Source organism: Sesamum indicum, linkage group LG13 (assembly GCF_026168435.1).
Source record: "Sesamum indicum cultivar Baizhima isolate 11 linkage group LG13, ASM2616843v1, whole genome shotgun sequence".
Lineage (NCBI taxonomy): Eukaryota > Viridiplantae > Streptophyta > Magnoliopsida > Lamiales > Pedaliaceae > Sesamum > Sesamum indicum.
In genome coordinates this window covers 9,349,953-9,365,936 of record NC_142669.1, presented here as the reverse complement: position 1 = coordinate 9,365,936, position 15,984 = coordinate 9,349,953, and the positions used below count along the sequence as shown (strand labels likewise).

The 15,984-nt window shown below is 42.0% G+C and overlaps 1 long non-coding RNA gene across 2 annotated transcripts; it reads right to left on the bottom strand.

Moving 5' to 3' along the window:
- Positions 1 to 5,624: 5,624 nt before the first annotated feature.
- On the bottom strand, positions 5,625 to 12,610 carry LOC148784489 (uncharacterized). 2 transcript variants are annotated; one of them, XR_016063663.1, is made up of 3 exons: positions 12,475 to 12,610; positions 12,077 to 12,390; positions 5,625 to 10,878 (listed from the first exon to the last, which is right to left on the bottom strand). It is a non-coding gene; the product is annotated as an uncharacterized LOC148784489 (long non-coding RNA). The 2 variants fall into 2 exon arrangements; XR_016063662.1 differs by lacking the exon at positions 5,625 to 10,878 and having other exon boundaries at positions 11,947 to 12,390.
- Positions 12,611 to 15,984: the final 3,374 nt, after the last annotated feature.

Here is a 15,984-nt window from a genome sequence, read left to right as displayed (position 1 = left end):
TAGAGGTGTCTGGCCTTTGAAAAACGAATGGACCAAATATAAACCTGTCCCGAAAACAAGTGGAGGGGGGCTGGAGGGTGATCAGATAAATAGCCTAACGGCTTATAAATACGACCCCAAGAAGCTTCTCAATGAGAAGGTTTTGCAACTATCGGGGCTCTCTCCAGCGTCCCTCCACATCGAAGAGTCTTTAGGTGATTTTCTCTTCTAGCGATGCTTTCCTGTCGTTCTGTTCGAACTCGCTTACACGCCTCGATTTTTCTTGCAGGTAGCATCATCATGAGTTCCCGTAATGCCTTATGACTGAAGGCATTACGGAGAATAAAGTGGCTAAAGCCAAGGCCAAAGCCAAGGGGAAACAAGTCGCGCCCTCTAAAGACCTTCCTCCTGCACCTGTTCCTTCGCGAGCCCTCGAGCCCCGCTAAACATCAGCTCATCCAAGTGGATAGCGAAGAAACTCCCTCCAACCTCTCTATGGATATAACTCTAGCGATCTAGAGCTGAACTTGGACAATGCGAGCGGAGATCAGGGAGGTGAATCCGGGAAGCCGGATCGTGAAAGCGGCAAGAAATCAAAGAAGAGGAAGCGGGCCTCACAAAAGCAAGGGCAGGGAGCGAGTCCGAAGGAGAAAGAACCGAAGGAAAAATGACTGGTGGCACCTTCTGGTTCTTCAAAATCCACTCCCCATCGGCCTGAGACTTTGAGCAGGATGGCCAAGGAAGCTGCGGATAAGTGCAGCCAGGCGGACGAGCGAGATAGGTTTTTGAGGTTGGAGCAGTTTGCTTCGCACTGGGAGGAGACCAGGGAAGCTATAAGGGGTCCTCAGTCGCATCCATCTGAACCTCTGAAGTGAGATTGTTCTTCTAGCACAGTGCTTTTCTCGGAAGCAGGGGGGAAACCTTCGATCTGTATAACTCTTTAACCTCCCTTCGCGACCAAAGTTCCCTGGTGACGAACAATCCTGTTCGGATCGAGGAATATGGGGCCCACGCCATGCTACAGGTAATCATTTATTCTTTAGTTGGCTCTAATGTTCGAACCCGAATAACTTCGCACTACTTTGTAGGGCTTAACTTTTCTCCGGAGCCTCTCTCTGAAATGCATGTCCTATCGCAAAAATTACATACTGACCGATAGGAAGGTGAAAGAGCTCCAAGCTCAACTGGCGGAGAAAGATAAGGCGGATCTCAGGCACGCGGACGACATGATGGTCCTCGCTGAGAAAATCAAGAACTTAGAGGGCGAGCTCGATGTCGTCAGGAAGGAGAAGGAGATCGCCATATCCGAGAGGGATGTTGCTCTATCTGAAGGTAGGAAGGAAGGATTCGAGGCCGGCCAGGAGGCTGGACTGGCCGTAGGCCACAAACTGGGCTTTGAGGAAGGCCAGTCTGATCGCATTACCCTGGAAGAACATCACAAACTTCTGGTTGGCTCTCGAATGGCTGTTGTCCGTGACTTTCTGAAGACGAACACCTTCACGACTACCGGGAGATCAAATCAGCTGACTCATTTGTCAAAGGCTACAAGACTTGTGAAGCCCAAATTGAAAAACTTTGCGGATTCCAGGAGTCATTTGACCGCAGTCGGTTGGACATTACTCTTGATGGCGACCTTCAACCCTATTCTGCTGAGCCCGATCTCAAGGACGATTCATGTTTGATCCATTTTTGTCTCTATCTGTCTTTGAATAGTGATCTGGGTCGAAGTAAGCGATCTAGTGAAACGATCTCAGCACAGATGACTAACTCTTCCTAGACCAGATTTTGGGTTCCCTGAGAATGAAACACAAACTGTGAGCTCGCGGGTACGTCCCCGACAATGACCCTCCGACGCTCAAGTTAGGTTGATCAAGAGAAATATATGCTATCTCAAAGTTCGATCTCAATAAATGCGCAACAGTTACCTTAATAACGGCGTTTCGGTGTCTATTTATAGAGCGCAGCTGGACACTGTTGACTTGGGCAACGTGGCCTTATTCTACTGGCTCTCGTCCTGATCGGACGGTTCTGATTGTCCGGGTCTTCGAGATGGCTGTTCGAGCCGGGTCGGGTCGGGCGCGACCCGACCGTTGCAAAAGGCGTGGATCCTGTGCTGAAAGGACTCTAATGCCCTTAATGAAAGGTATTTTTGTCATTTCACAGAATATTATTATGACACCCATCATTATTCCCCCACTTTTTCAAAGTGCAAAGTCGTTGCCTTTGAAGAAGTCGAGCGGTCGCGTCGCTTGATCCACTGCCCAGGTGGACACGTGGCAACATCCTGTGGGCTGATCTGTGGCGCGCATCTCTAGAGAGGTCCGTTTATAAATACCTCCACCATTCAAACATTTATTCCTGCTCCTCATACAGATATTCCGCGACCGGCGATAACCAAGAGTTCGCATTCGACCTGCAGCTTCCAGGGCAATCCTATTCTAAGGTACGATGTCTTCCAGCTCTAGTTCGAATTCTGGGTCGAGCTCTGGCTCTGGGTCTTCTGCGACCCCTTCTGGGTCTGCATCTGGGTCTGCGTCTAGGTCTGCTCACCGTTCTTTCTCTACCTCCCCAAAAAGGAACAAAAAGTTTTCTATTTCCAAAATTACTGATGAGCAAACCGGTCTTTATACTCTAACGAAATTCCAGGATAGGTTGGCTAGAAACCCTTGGGAACCCGTAGTCAGTAGTGTTAGGACACCTTTTCTTAAAATTAGGGAGAAATATTACATACCCCCCGAATATGACATCGTTATTCCTGCTACCTTCGATCGAATGCACCGTCCTCCTGAGGGTTTCAGTGCTTTTTCTATCAAACACCTCAATGCTGGCCTTCGATTTCCTTTGGTTCCCCCTGTAGCCTTGATTTTGAATAAACTGGGGTTGTGCCCTATGCAACTTTCCCCCAATTCTATTTCTCATATTGTCCTTTTTGTTGTAATAATGCAATACTTAGGTATAGAACCCAGTTTTGATAATTTTTGGAGTCTGTACTCTTTCACTACTTCGAAACGATCCGGTGATAGAGGTTTCTTTTATCTTTCTGCCAAGCCCGACTGTGGATACCTGAGCACCCTGAAGTTGAATGTAGGGGTCTGGTTAGATCGCTTTATTTTTATTCGACCTCCTAGAGGTGTCTGGCCTTTGAAAAACGAATGGACCAAATATAAACCTGTCCCGAAAACAAGTGGAGGGGGGCTGGAGGGTGATCAGATAAATAGCCTAACGGCTTATAAATACGACCCCAAGAAGCTTCTCAATGAGAAGGTTTTGCAACTATCGGGGCTCTCTCCAGCGTCCCTCCACATCGAAGAGTCTTTAGGTGATTTTCTCTTCTAGCGATGCTTTCCTGTCGTTCTGTTCGAACTCGCTTACACGCCTCGATTTTTCTTGCAGGTAGCATCATCATGAGTTCCCGTAATGCCTTATGACTGAAGGCATTACGGAGAATAAAGTGGCTAAAGCCAAGGCCAAAGCCAAGGGGAAACAAGTCGCGCCCTCTAAAGACCTTCCTCCTGCACCTGTTCCTTCGCGAGCCCTCGAGCCCCGCTAAACATCAGCTCATCCAAGTGGATAGCGAAGAAACTCCCTCCAACCTCTCTATGGATATAACTCTAGCGATCTAGAGCTGAACTTGGACAATGCGAGCGGAGATCAGGGAGGTGAATCCGGGAAGCCGGATCGTGAAAGCGGCAAGAAATCAAAGAAGAGGAAGCGGGCCTCACAAAAGCAAGGGCAGGGAGCGAGTCCGAAGGAGAAAGAACCGAAGGAAAAATGACTGGTGGCACCTTCTGGTTCTTCAAAATCCACTCCCCATCGGCCTGAGACTTTGAGCAGGATGGCCAAGGAAGCTGCGGATAAGTGCAGCCAGGCGGACGAGCGAGATAGGTTTTTGAGGTTGGAGCAGTTTGCTTCGCACTGGGAGGAGACCAGGGAAGCTATAAGGGGTCCTCAGTCGCATCCATCTGAACCTCTGAAGTGAGATTGTTCTTCTAGCACAGTGCTTTTCTCGGAAGCAGGGGGGAAACCTTCGATCTGTATAACTCTTTAACCTCCCTTCGCGACCAAAGTTCCCTGGTGACGAACAATCCTGTTCGGATCGAGGAATATGGGGCCCACGCCATGCTACAGGTAATCATTTATTCTTTAGTTGGCTCTAATGTTCGAACCCGAATAACTTCGCACTACTTTGTAGGGCTTAACTTTTCTCCGGAGCCTCTCTCTGAAATGCATGTCCTATCGCAAAAATTACATACTGACCGATAGGAAGGTGAAAGAGCTCCAAGCTCAACTGGCGGAGAAAGATAAGGCGGATCTCAGGCACGCGGACGACATGATGGTCCTCGCTGAGAAAATCAAGAACTTAGAGGGCGAGCTCGATGTCGTCAGGAAGGAGAAGGAGATCGCCATATCCGAGAGGGATGTTGCTCTATCTGAAGGTAGGAAGGAAGGATTCGAGGCCGGCCAGGAGGCTGGACTGGCCGTAGGCCACAAACTGGGCTTTGAGGAAGGCCAGTCTGATCGCATTACCCTGGAAGAACATCACAAACTTCTGGTTGGCTCTCGAATGGCTGTTGTCCGTGACTTTCTGAAGACGAACACCTTCACGACTACCGGGAGATCAAATCAGCTGACTCATTTGTCAAAGGCTACAAGACTTGTGAAGCCCAAATTGAAAAACTTTGCGGATTCCAGGAGTCATTTGACCGCAGTCGGTTGGACATTACTCTTGATGGCGACCTTCAACCCTATTCTGCTGAGCCCGATCTCAAGGACGATGAGTTCGCGGCCCTGAGGAAAGAGCTAGAGGATGAGGATGAGGATTGATGCTACCCGATCTCCCTTTTTGTAATAGGATTTTGTCTTTTTGTATGACCCCTTCTTCCCTTTGATACTTTTAGTAATTTGACTTGTAAATCTGGGAAGTTGACCCCGTGAGCATATTTTTGCGATGCAACTGTGTAAACGACACCATCAATAGAATTATTTTTTGTCAGCTCACGTATTTGCTTCCTTCTATCTCCTTTTAAGGCTTTTATTTGATAACTGCATCTCTTTTTATGTCGCTTATGCTGAATGCATTTCAGTTCGCGTAATAAGATTCCTCTTCTCCAGTTGGCAAGAAGGCATGTCTTTTTCAGATCGTATTATTGGATGCCTCCTTTTCAGTTGGCAAGAAGGATGTGTCTTTTTCAGATCGCATTATTGAATGCCCCTTTTTCAGTTGGCAAGAAGAATGCGTCTTTTTCAGATCGCATTATCGAATGCCTCTTTTTCAGTTGGCATTAGTTGGACGCGTCTTTTTCAGTTCGCATTTGATTGGGTGCGTCTTTTTCAGATCGCATTGGATGCCTCTTTATTAGTTGGCAAGAATGATGCGTCTTTTTCAGATCACATTATTGGATGCCTCTTTTTCAGTTCGCGTTTGATTGGGTGCGTCTTTTTCAGATCGCATAAGTTGGACGCGTCTTTTTCAGTTCGCGTTTGATTGGGTGCGTCATTTTCAGATCGCATAAGTTGGACACGTCTTTTTCAGTTCGCGTTTGATTGGGTGCGTCTTTTTCAGATCGCATAAGTTGGACACATTTTTTTCGGTTCGCATTTAATACTTTGAAGATTTTGATAGTGGATAAAAATAAAGGCAAATGTAAGCATAAAAATGTACACAGTTTTATAAATTGCTTCCGGAGAAATGCAGTTTTTACAAGTTTCTTCAAGCATTGACATATGCAGTAATGACTATATCTATGTACAAGATGCAATCTCCCTAACCTTTACATAATTGGTGGCCTTTCACAGGCTCCGGAATTCGATCCCTTCGTGGTCGACGGCCTTTCACAGGCACCAGAACACACCGGGTAGCTCGTCGACCCACGATCCTTTATTTTCAAGGCGCATCTTCAAGTGCTGCAAGATCGTCTTGTTAGTCACCTCGGTCTGTCCGTTCGCTTGAGGGTTTGCGACCGCTGTAAAGTGCTGCGCGATCTTCAGTTCCTTGCACCATTCCGTAATCCTTCTCCCCTGAAACTGGGTGTCACTGTCAGATATCAATATTCTAAGTATCCTAAACCTGCAGATGATGTTTTTCCAAATGAAGTTGATGACTTCTTTTTCGGATATCTTGGCCACTGCCTCCGCTTCGACCCACTTGGAGAAGTATTCGACCGCCACAATGATAAATTTCTTCTGAGCTTGGGCGGGTGGAAAAGGTCCGACAATGTCAATTCCCCACTGGTCGAACGGGCATGCTATTCTGATCGGCTCCATTGGGGTCGCATGCTGGTGTATCAGGGATGCATATTTTTGCAGCTTTCGCATTTCCTCACTAGGTCCTTAGAATTTTTTATCAAGGTGAGCCAGAAGTATCCTTGTTGCCTGATTTTTTGGGCCAGTGATCTCGCGCCTGAGTGGTTTCCGCAACTCCCTTCGTGGATTTTTCGCATCACGTAAAGGGCTCTTTCCTCGTCTAAACATTTCAAAAGAGTCCCATCTACTGTTTGTTTATAGAGTTGGCCGGCTAGTAAGGTGCACCGAGTAGCTCGAAACTTGACCCTTTTCGCAACAATGGGCTCGTCGGGTAGGATACCGTCCTCAAGATACTTCACAATTTCGTCCTTCCATGACCTAGTTTCTGAGACCACCTGCACCTCTGCTCTGTTCGAAAGAGCTGAGCGCTCGCGTATTAGGGCCGTGATCTTACGATCCCTGATTCCATCCATTGCGGCTCTGAATTTGGATAAGGCGTCCGCCTTGTCATTTTTAGCCCTAGGCACCTGCAAAACAGAACATTTCTCAAATTTGCCCATTAATCGCTGAACGATTTTCTTATACGATGTCATCGTCCTCTCCCTCGTCTCGTATGTTCCTTCGATCTGTAGGGCAATCAATTGAGAATCCGTGAAGACCTCCAGATCTCGGGCGCCGGCTTCATGTGCGAGCTCTAAACCCAGTATGAGTGCTTCATACTCCGCTTCGTTGTTGGTCACTGGGAAAGATAAGCGAGCTGCAACTTCGATCTCTACACCCTTTGGCCCTTGGGTTAGTATGTCTGCTCCTCCATTATTGGCGTTGGAGGATCCATCTACATGTAGCATCCATTTCAAGTAAGGCTGTTCGGCTGTTTCAGGTTCTTTTTGGTCACTGGTCAACTCCATTACGAAATCTGCAAGCACCTACGCTTTCGTACTGCCCCAATTCGACCGCCCATTTGATCAATCTTCCTGAGGCTTCGGGTCACGACATCACGTGTTTGAGGGGGTGGTTTGTTAGTACGACCACTTTATGCGACTGGAAGTAAGATCGCAGTTTTTGAGCCGTTACTACTAAAGCAAGAGCCTGCTTCTCCATCTCTGAATATCTGGACTCCGCACCCTGAAGCATCTTGCTGACGTAGTAGACCGGGTTTGATTGTTTTCTTCTTCCCTCACCAATACTGAGCTAACTGCATTTTCAAATACTAGCGTCTCCCCTTCTTTTGGGTTCACTAGGAGGGGGGGTTTCGTGAGGTATTCCTTCAGCTCCTATAGTGCCTGGTCGCATTTCGGGGTCCATGCGAAGCTTTTCGATTTTCTCAGGACCTTGATGAAAGGTAGACTCCTATTTGCCGATCGGGATATAAACCTGCTTAGCGACGCGATCTTGCCCGTGAGCTTCTGCACCTCTTTGATCGAGACTGGAGATCGCAGATTCATAATAGCCTGGATTTTTTCTAGGTTTGCCTCTATTCCCCGTTCGCTAACCATGTATCCCAAAAAGTTTCCTCCTTCGACTCCGAAAGTGCACTTGTCAGGATTCAATTTCATGCCATACGCTCTCGTTATGCTGAAAGCTTGTGCGAGGTCCTTGAGATGGTCCTGCGACCTCTTACTCTTGACCAATATATCATCGACATATACCTCAATGGTCTTTCCCAGCAAGTCACCGAACATCTTATTGACCAATCATTAGTACGTCGCGCCCGCATTCTTCAGTCCGAACGGCATCATGTTGTAGCAGTAGATCCCCTTCTCAGTGACAAACGAGGTTTTGTCCCTGTCCTCCTCAGCCATGCGAATTTGATGATATCCTTGATAAGCATCCATCATCGAGAAGATTTCGAACCCCGCTGTTGAGTCCACCATCACATCGATCTGGGGTAGCGGGTATGGATCCTTTGGGCAGGCTTTATTTAGGTCTGTAAAATCAACGCACATGTCAGCATTTCTCCTCAGAAATTCGATCATGGTCATTTCTCCATCGAAGATGTTGGACCCTATTCGGGTCGTCTTACCAGGTTCCTCGGGGACGAGCTGCACCGACTTGTATTCCTCATTGGGTTTTAAATGTTCTGCCTCGTACGGTCAGGGTTTAGCATCCTCCTTCGTCTTCTACTTCTTCAGCTCGAGCTCCCCTTTCAATGATAAGTTGTAGCATTTTCGAGCCTCTTTCTGATCGCACAATACCTCCCCGATCTCGTATTCCATGGGGAACTTCATCTTCATATGATAAGTGGAAATGACCGCTCGGAATGAGTTCAGCCCCGGCCTACCTAAGATAACATTGTAGGTAAATGGGGTATCAACTACCAGAAATTTGACCATCAAGGTCTTTCTCTTCGGCTCTTCTTCCATGGACACAGGCAGCTCGATCGTCCCCAGTGAAGATACTTCACTTCCTCCAATACCAACCAGCGGGGTTTTTACGGGTTCGAGTCGTGCGTTCTCTAGACCCATCTTATCAACTACACTCTTGAAAATGATGTCTGTTGAGCTACGACTGTCGATCAGCACTTTGTGGACAGCGAAGTTCGCAATGTCCAGCTTGACGACCATCTGGTCGTTCATGAAGTTCGCAATATCCAGCCTATCTGAGCTATCGAATGAAATGGCTTCTTCGTCTTCCACCTTCAGCACAAACTCCCTTTCCCTGCTCGATCCTATAGTGCGAGCGCACTTTTCCGTGTTCGACCTGAATCTCCGGCGCTCGATCCTCCCGCTATCGTGTATAACACTCCTTTGGTTGGTGCATTGCTCCCTCCAGTTGGGACCCTATCCGTTTTCGAAGGGCCTGGGTTTCGATCTCTGCTCCTCGATCGACTTCTTCTTACTTCCCCACTGATTTTGCAATTTGGAGGGACTCAATCCCGAAAGTATCCCTGTCTAACCAGCCTCTCGATCTCATCCTTCAGCTGGAAGCACTCTTCAGTGTTGTGTCCCCTCTCTCGATGGAATCTGCAATATTTGTTAGAAAATCTTTTAGAAGGGGTGTACCTAGTGTGCCTCGGCCACTTCAGGACATCTGCATTCTCAACCATCATCAATGCCTTCTCTCGCGACATGGCCAGTGGAGTATAGTTATGGTATTTGGGCTGGTATTTCGGCTCCTTTTGTTTTTCTTGTTTTTGCTTGCCACCACCCCCTTCTCTGCCATCATGCGGTCGCCTGACATGCTCGCGCTCTCTTCGCTCGGAGTCTTTCATCGCATTCAGCTCCTCCTCGTCTATGTATTTCTGGGCTAGTGTCATTAACTGCTCGACGTCACTGGACGGGTCGCGTGCTAGAGCAGACGTAAAAGGACCCTTTCGCAGTCCATGGATGAGGATGCTCACTATCATATCAATCCTCAACTCCTGCACCTCCAATGTCTCATTGTTGAACCTTCCCATGAAGTTGTTCAAAGTTTCGTCTTCCCTCTGGCGGTTATTGAACGAGTCGCCGACCTTTTTTGCTTCTCCTTACTCACGAAGTGAAAGTTGAACTTCTGCACTAGCTGATCATAGGATTCGATGCTCCCTCAGGGCAAATTCGTGAACCATCCTTGAGCTTTCCCTATGAGCGTGGTCGCGAACATTTTTGCCATGATAGGGGCTGGCTGCCCATATAAATTCAGCACCATTTCGAATGCTACCACGTGTTCCTGCGGATCCTTCATTCCATCATATCTCCGCAAATCGGGTACTCTGAAACCCGGCTCAACTGTTTGGACCAGAATGTCATTACAGAAGGGGGAATTCTTGTTTTGGGACACTATCTCTCCTCGTTTTTTCAGCTCATCAATCTGTTTGTTCAAGCTGTTTATCTGCTTTCCCACACTCTCGACCTCGGCCCGCGATATTATGGGCTCCCTTCTCTTCGCGCGAACATGACTGCTGGAGCCAGCATCGGATGATGTTGGTCGCTTGCTGCGATGCTCCTGTTCGCCTTGCACCCTCGACTCTCTTGGTGGTTCCACATCTTCAAATAACTCTGCCTCCTCGCAGTTTCTTTGACCAATGGAGTCGCAATTTTTCTCTCATACTCCACAATATCGTTTCGACTAGCTTCCTCTATCATTTTCTGGAGCTCTTCCTTTGTGATTTGAATAATTGCTCCTTTCCTCGGCGTCTCTTCTTCTCCGGCATTTCTCCTCGATGAACCTTCCATAGCTATAAGAAATTCTCAGACGTTCCCACAGACGGCGCCAGGGTCGAAGTAAGCGATCTCGTGAAACAATCTCAGCACAGATGATTAATTCTTCCTAGACCAGATTTTGGGTTCCCTGAGAATGAAACACGAACCGTGAGCTCGTTGGGTACGTCCCCGACAATGACCCTCCGACGCTCAAGTTAGGTTGATCGAAAGAAATATATGCCATCTCAAACTTCGATCTCAATAAATGCGCAACAGTTACCTTAATAACTGCGTTTCGGGGCCTATTTATAGAGCGCAGCTGGACACTGTTGACTGGGCCATGTGGCCTTATCCTACTGGCTCTCTCGTCCTGGTCGGACGGTTCTGATTGTCCGGGTCTTCGAGATGGCTGTTCGAGCCGGGTCGGGTCGAGCGCGACCCCGTTGCAAAACGCGCGAATCCTGTGCTGAAAGGACTCTAATGCCCCTTAATGAAAGGGTATTTTTGTCATTTCACATAAGATTATTATGACACCCTGATTCACAAGCAATGATTCAATATCTTTCCTGTCCACCTCTCTCCAAATCTTTAGCAATCATTCTACATACTACTACAAAAATTCTCATGATTCAGAAATCCTAACTGAATAAGGGCAATTTTCAAGAGTTCCAGTTCCTAACATTCTCTTAAGTCCTATTTCAGCAACAATATTTGAAGTCCTATTACTCAAAAAGCTGAGATTCTTGGCTGTCCAAGTGCCATCTTTCTTTTTGTACAACAATATCCTCAAGTACTTCATTGAAGATGCAAATTAGCATGAACAGACTGATTTATTCTATCAGATTATCTTTGCCAATGAAGAGTAAAATACCACTTCCACGTTATCTTAGCGAGGATCAATAAATAAAGTCAGTCAAATCAGAAACATCATAAATAAATTAATTATATTTCTTCTAAAAAAGAAAAGTGAAGCCAAACCATTCCCAACCTACCATCCTTTTTCATATCACTAGCATCCTAATTCCAAATTCTCAAACCTCATATGCAACTGCCTTCCCCCTCAGGACACATTTCAGATATGCAGCCCTTAAAGGCTGTCTAGGCTCAAGCGTACAACAGAACAAAAAACAAACAGGGCGCGTTTTATCTAGAGAGAAAGGTAACATGGTGATTCATTTAGTCACTGTTTCTAGTAAGTTGATTATAGGCATTTTTGTCTCCTGGCTTTCCCTTGTGTTTAAAAGTCAAGGGAATTTATTAGCACTTTCCAGGATAAACCAAAGTATGACCCCTGCTCCATTAACCAGGCTATTTCATTTCTGCCAGAAGAAGAATGGTAGTAGAAATAATGGATCATGAGCTTTCTCTTCAGAATTCTAGTTTTGACTTCAACTAAGTCTTGTGGATTCAGAAGCACTCGTCGGCATCATACTTCCATTCACATGCAATGATTCAATATCTTTCCTGTCCACCTCTCTCCAAATCTTTAGCAATCATTCTACATACTATAACCTTACTACAAAATTCTCATGATTCAGAAATCCTAAGCCGTGGATCCAACCTATTTCATGTAAGTTCACAACCAAATCAGTAGACAACTAAAAATTTGAATGGAGTTTTCTAGTGAATAAATGGAAAATGGAATCCAACCAAAAGTATAAACCAAGTATAATGGGATACTGATAGTTTTGACTAAATCATCAAATTCATTACTAATCAAAACTGGAAATCACCTCAACACAACGATCACATTCTCCAGATCCCTGAATCTCGATGCGGCAATTATCAACACCAGAGGCCTTCAAAGCGGACAGCAAGTGCTCAATAGTCCTAACGCTGTATCCATCTTTGGACAGCGTGGTGCAGAGAGGAGTCTCCTTCAGAGCATTTTCAATTGACGCGCGAATAACATTCGATTGGAAAATGAAGTAACGGCCGACGCGAGGAGCCGCTGGTAGAAAATCCTAACGGTCGAAATGTCGCCCGAGTGCAATCCCTGACCAGTCCTCTCTACGCAATCCGCTACAGGTTGTGGCAACTTGCGCGTCTGCAATTAGGATTAGGGTTTATCAGTTTGTCTGCGCGACATATTTCAAGCGTTTGTGGATGTGTATATGGAAAGAGAGACTACCGGTTTCCAGGAGACGACGGAGGAGCGCGTATTCAGGAACTTGAAGCCGGCGGCCATTAGTACCGTTGTTAATTTATTACCGTTGCTATTTGTTTCCGTTAATGTTTGATTTTTCAAATATGTTCTGGAGATTTCTATAGATTTATATATATATAAATAAATATGTGTTATTGATAGATTAATTTTTACAGACTTTCAAAATTCATAGGACATCCAAAAATATTTTATATTTTTTTTTAGTTTTTACATTATTTATACTTTATAAGAAGAAAATCTCATTTTTACTTATAAATGACTGTTAATTAAATTACAATATTAATTTTTAAAATTTACCAAAAATATCCCTTATATTTGTACTCCTACTCAAATTCTCTTCTTTTTATTTATACATCTATACTAATATAATAAAAGAAATATTTTTTTTCATTCACAAACAACGATTTGTGATACTTGCATAATCAATTTTTTTGTTGACAATATATTTAAGTTAAAATTATTTATTTATTTATATATTTGTTGAAATGTGATATTTATGTTGGTTTATTATATTTTACTATTATGTATAATATATTTTAAATAATAAAAAATTATTTATTATATGGACGCAGGAACGACGTGCCATAACGGCTAGTCTTCAAAATAAAATAATGATATAATTAGTTATAGCCAAACCTACTATTCACTACTTTCTAAAAATATTTTATTTTTCAAGCTCGTAAAATTAATCTATACTATTATAAAAAGAATTTTTTTTATCATACTAAATTTTGAATATTCAAGTTTATCCTTTAATTTATTTCTTTACATAAAAATGGTTACAAAATTAATTTCAATATTTTTTTAATTATCTCATTTTCTTAGTCCACTACTTAGCGCTTCTCTCTCACCTTACTTTTTTTCATAATTATTTTCTCAAAATTTTTATATTTTTAACAAACTCACAATTATAATTTATTTTTTCTCTTACATCTCACCACACTTTTTTTTCTTTTCAGGGAATTCTTTATTCTCATCTCCTGACAATATGTTTGTTTCTTTTCATTTTATTTTTTTAGCTTCATCTCATACAATTTTTTTTCTATATATTCTTGGGGATGGCGTACAACTATAACTAATTAAAAAAATACCAAATATATTATAATAGATTATAAGCTTTCAAATATGTTGTAAAATATTATAAAGAAAAAAAAACTTGCAAACTCATTCAAATATCATATAAGGGCGTGTTTACTTGATGGGTCAACATATCCCTACTTGGGAATGATTTGGGAGAACCGAGTGGATTATCCGAAATGGGACACGCTACACATATGTTTACTACGGTATACACAATCCACAATATATCCGCGAAATCTTGTTTACGATCTCATATTAAATTGATCATTTAACCGTGAAATTACCTTCTTGTACCATTGAATTTGAAATTCCACCTTGCCTACCCTCATCCCTAGTTCGACTTTTCCCTCTTTTCAGCAATTCTGATTTCTTCCGTTGGACATTTTCAGGCGAAGACAGGCGTTTGGCAGAGTGGATCAAAGGTACAACGTCGACCACAATCTTTGGGTAAGTCTCCCAACACTTTCACATTCTCTGCAACCATTTATTAACGATAAATGTCGATTCTAATTTTTCCAGCAACCCCTCTTCCAAGTTGTAGGGTTAATCGATCGTATTACTGTCGCCTAAACTATCTTTGTAATAGTAAAAATATACCTCCCTACATGCATTAACTTGTGAATGTGTAACTTTAGTCACAAAAAAATTTATTTGAGTCAGTAATACGTCAATCGAGTATAAATATAAATTTTTATTCTCTATTTTTTTGTTAATGTAAGTAATTTTAGTAAATTATGAATAATTAAAAAAATAGTTGTTAAATCAAGGCAAAATTCAGAAATACTATATGTAATTTTTTTATAGTCGTTTATATTGCTAAAGCCATCTCATAAGGTGAGAGGAGTTATCAGCTCACTTACAGAATTAATCCCACAAAGTAAATATTTTATAATTATTTTTGAACTTTTTTATTATACTTTAATCAGATTTATCCTATCACTCGTTTGATCAAATACTCAGTTTAGAAGATATTTGAGTGAGATTATGAGTTTTTTAATAAAATATTTAAAAAATAGTATTATATTATTAAAATTCAGGTGTAAAAGTAATTACCACACTGCACCTTGTGTGTAGAAATTAAATTACCATTATATAAAAAGTAATTACAATTGAATTTTTCTCTCTTTTTATTTCCTTTTTTCATATGTATATATATATATATATATATATATATATTCTCTCCCCCTCTATCTCTCTCAATTGTACTGTCCATACATATCACAATGCTATTTATGACATATTGCATTGAATCTATGATAATTATTATATTCATTTATTTAATTTTGAAAGAAAATCATAGTATGATATATATATATAAATATATAAATCAAAGTTTGTATTTATTACATCTGATTAATGTATATCTATACTAGTATAGAAAAAAAAATCACTTCTCATTCACAATTTATTATTTGTGACACTGAAATATCAAATTTTAAAATACCAGTGATACTCTTAAATAATTTTACTAATATAAATTGTCCACATTATTTTTTAACCGTCAATATACTATTATGTTTATTGCATCTTTACAAATGTTAATTGATTTTGCTCCCCTTTTAATCATATATGGTTTTTCTTTTTAAAATTTGTGTTATATTTATTTGATTATATGCACACAAGTATTGTGTGGCACAGTGGCTAGTACTTATATAAATATTCAGTGAATTCTAATCCTCTTTTGCATACACACCAATTGCGTATGGACCAATGGTTTATAATAAGTATTGGTATAATTACATTTAACCCCCTTAACCTATAATAATATCTTTACACACCACCTCTAATTTTTATCTTTATTGTTCAATTATTAAATTTTTACTATTTTAATTCATTAATACTCTTTATTTTTTTAAAAATTTTATTTTAAGTTATTTTTGTATTTATTATCATTTAAGTTCATGTAAGCTTGTTAATCAAATTATTATTTAAGTTCATTATATGTTCTTTACCATTATTTTTCTATATATAAATGTACGTGTGATTTATTTATTTATTTCATAAGTCAATCATAAATTTCAGTAATTGTTTATAAAAATACCTCAATATTATAAAAAAAATAATAAAATAAGCACATTCGGATTTAATGTAGGCCTAGCCCAAGCCAGTCCATGAGCTGGGCCGAAATTTAAAAATTGATCCAATTAGGACCCACTTAGAGATTCAGGACCACTTCCAAACCGATCATGAACAGTAGTGGGCTGGTCTTAGATCGAATCGACCCAACCCGTTGTACACCTTGAATATTCACTGTCTCTAATTGACCATTACATTTTTTTATGGAATAAAATAGTTGATCGGGTCAATATAGCTTATTGCGGAATACAATAATTTAATAAAATTTATCAAATGTTTACTTATATGGCTTCAACAATTGATATAGACAAACTTACA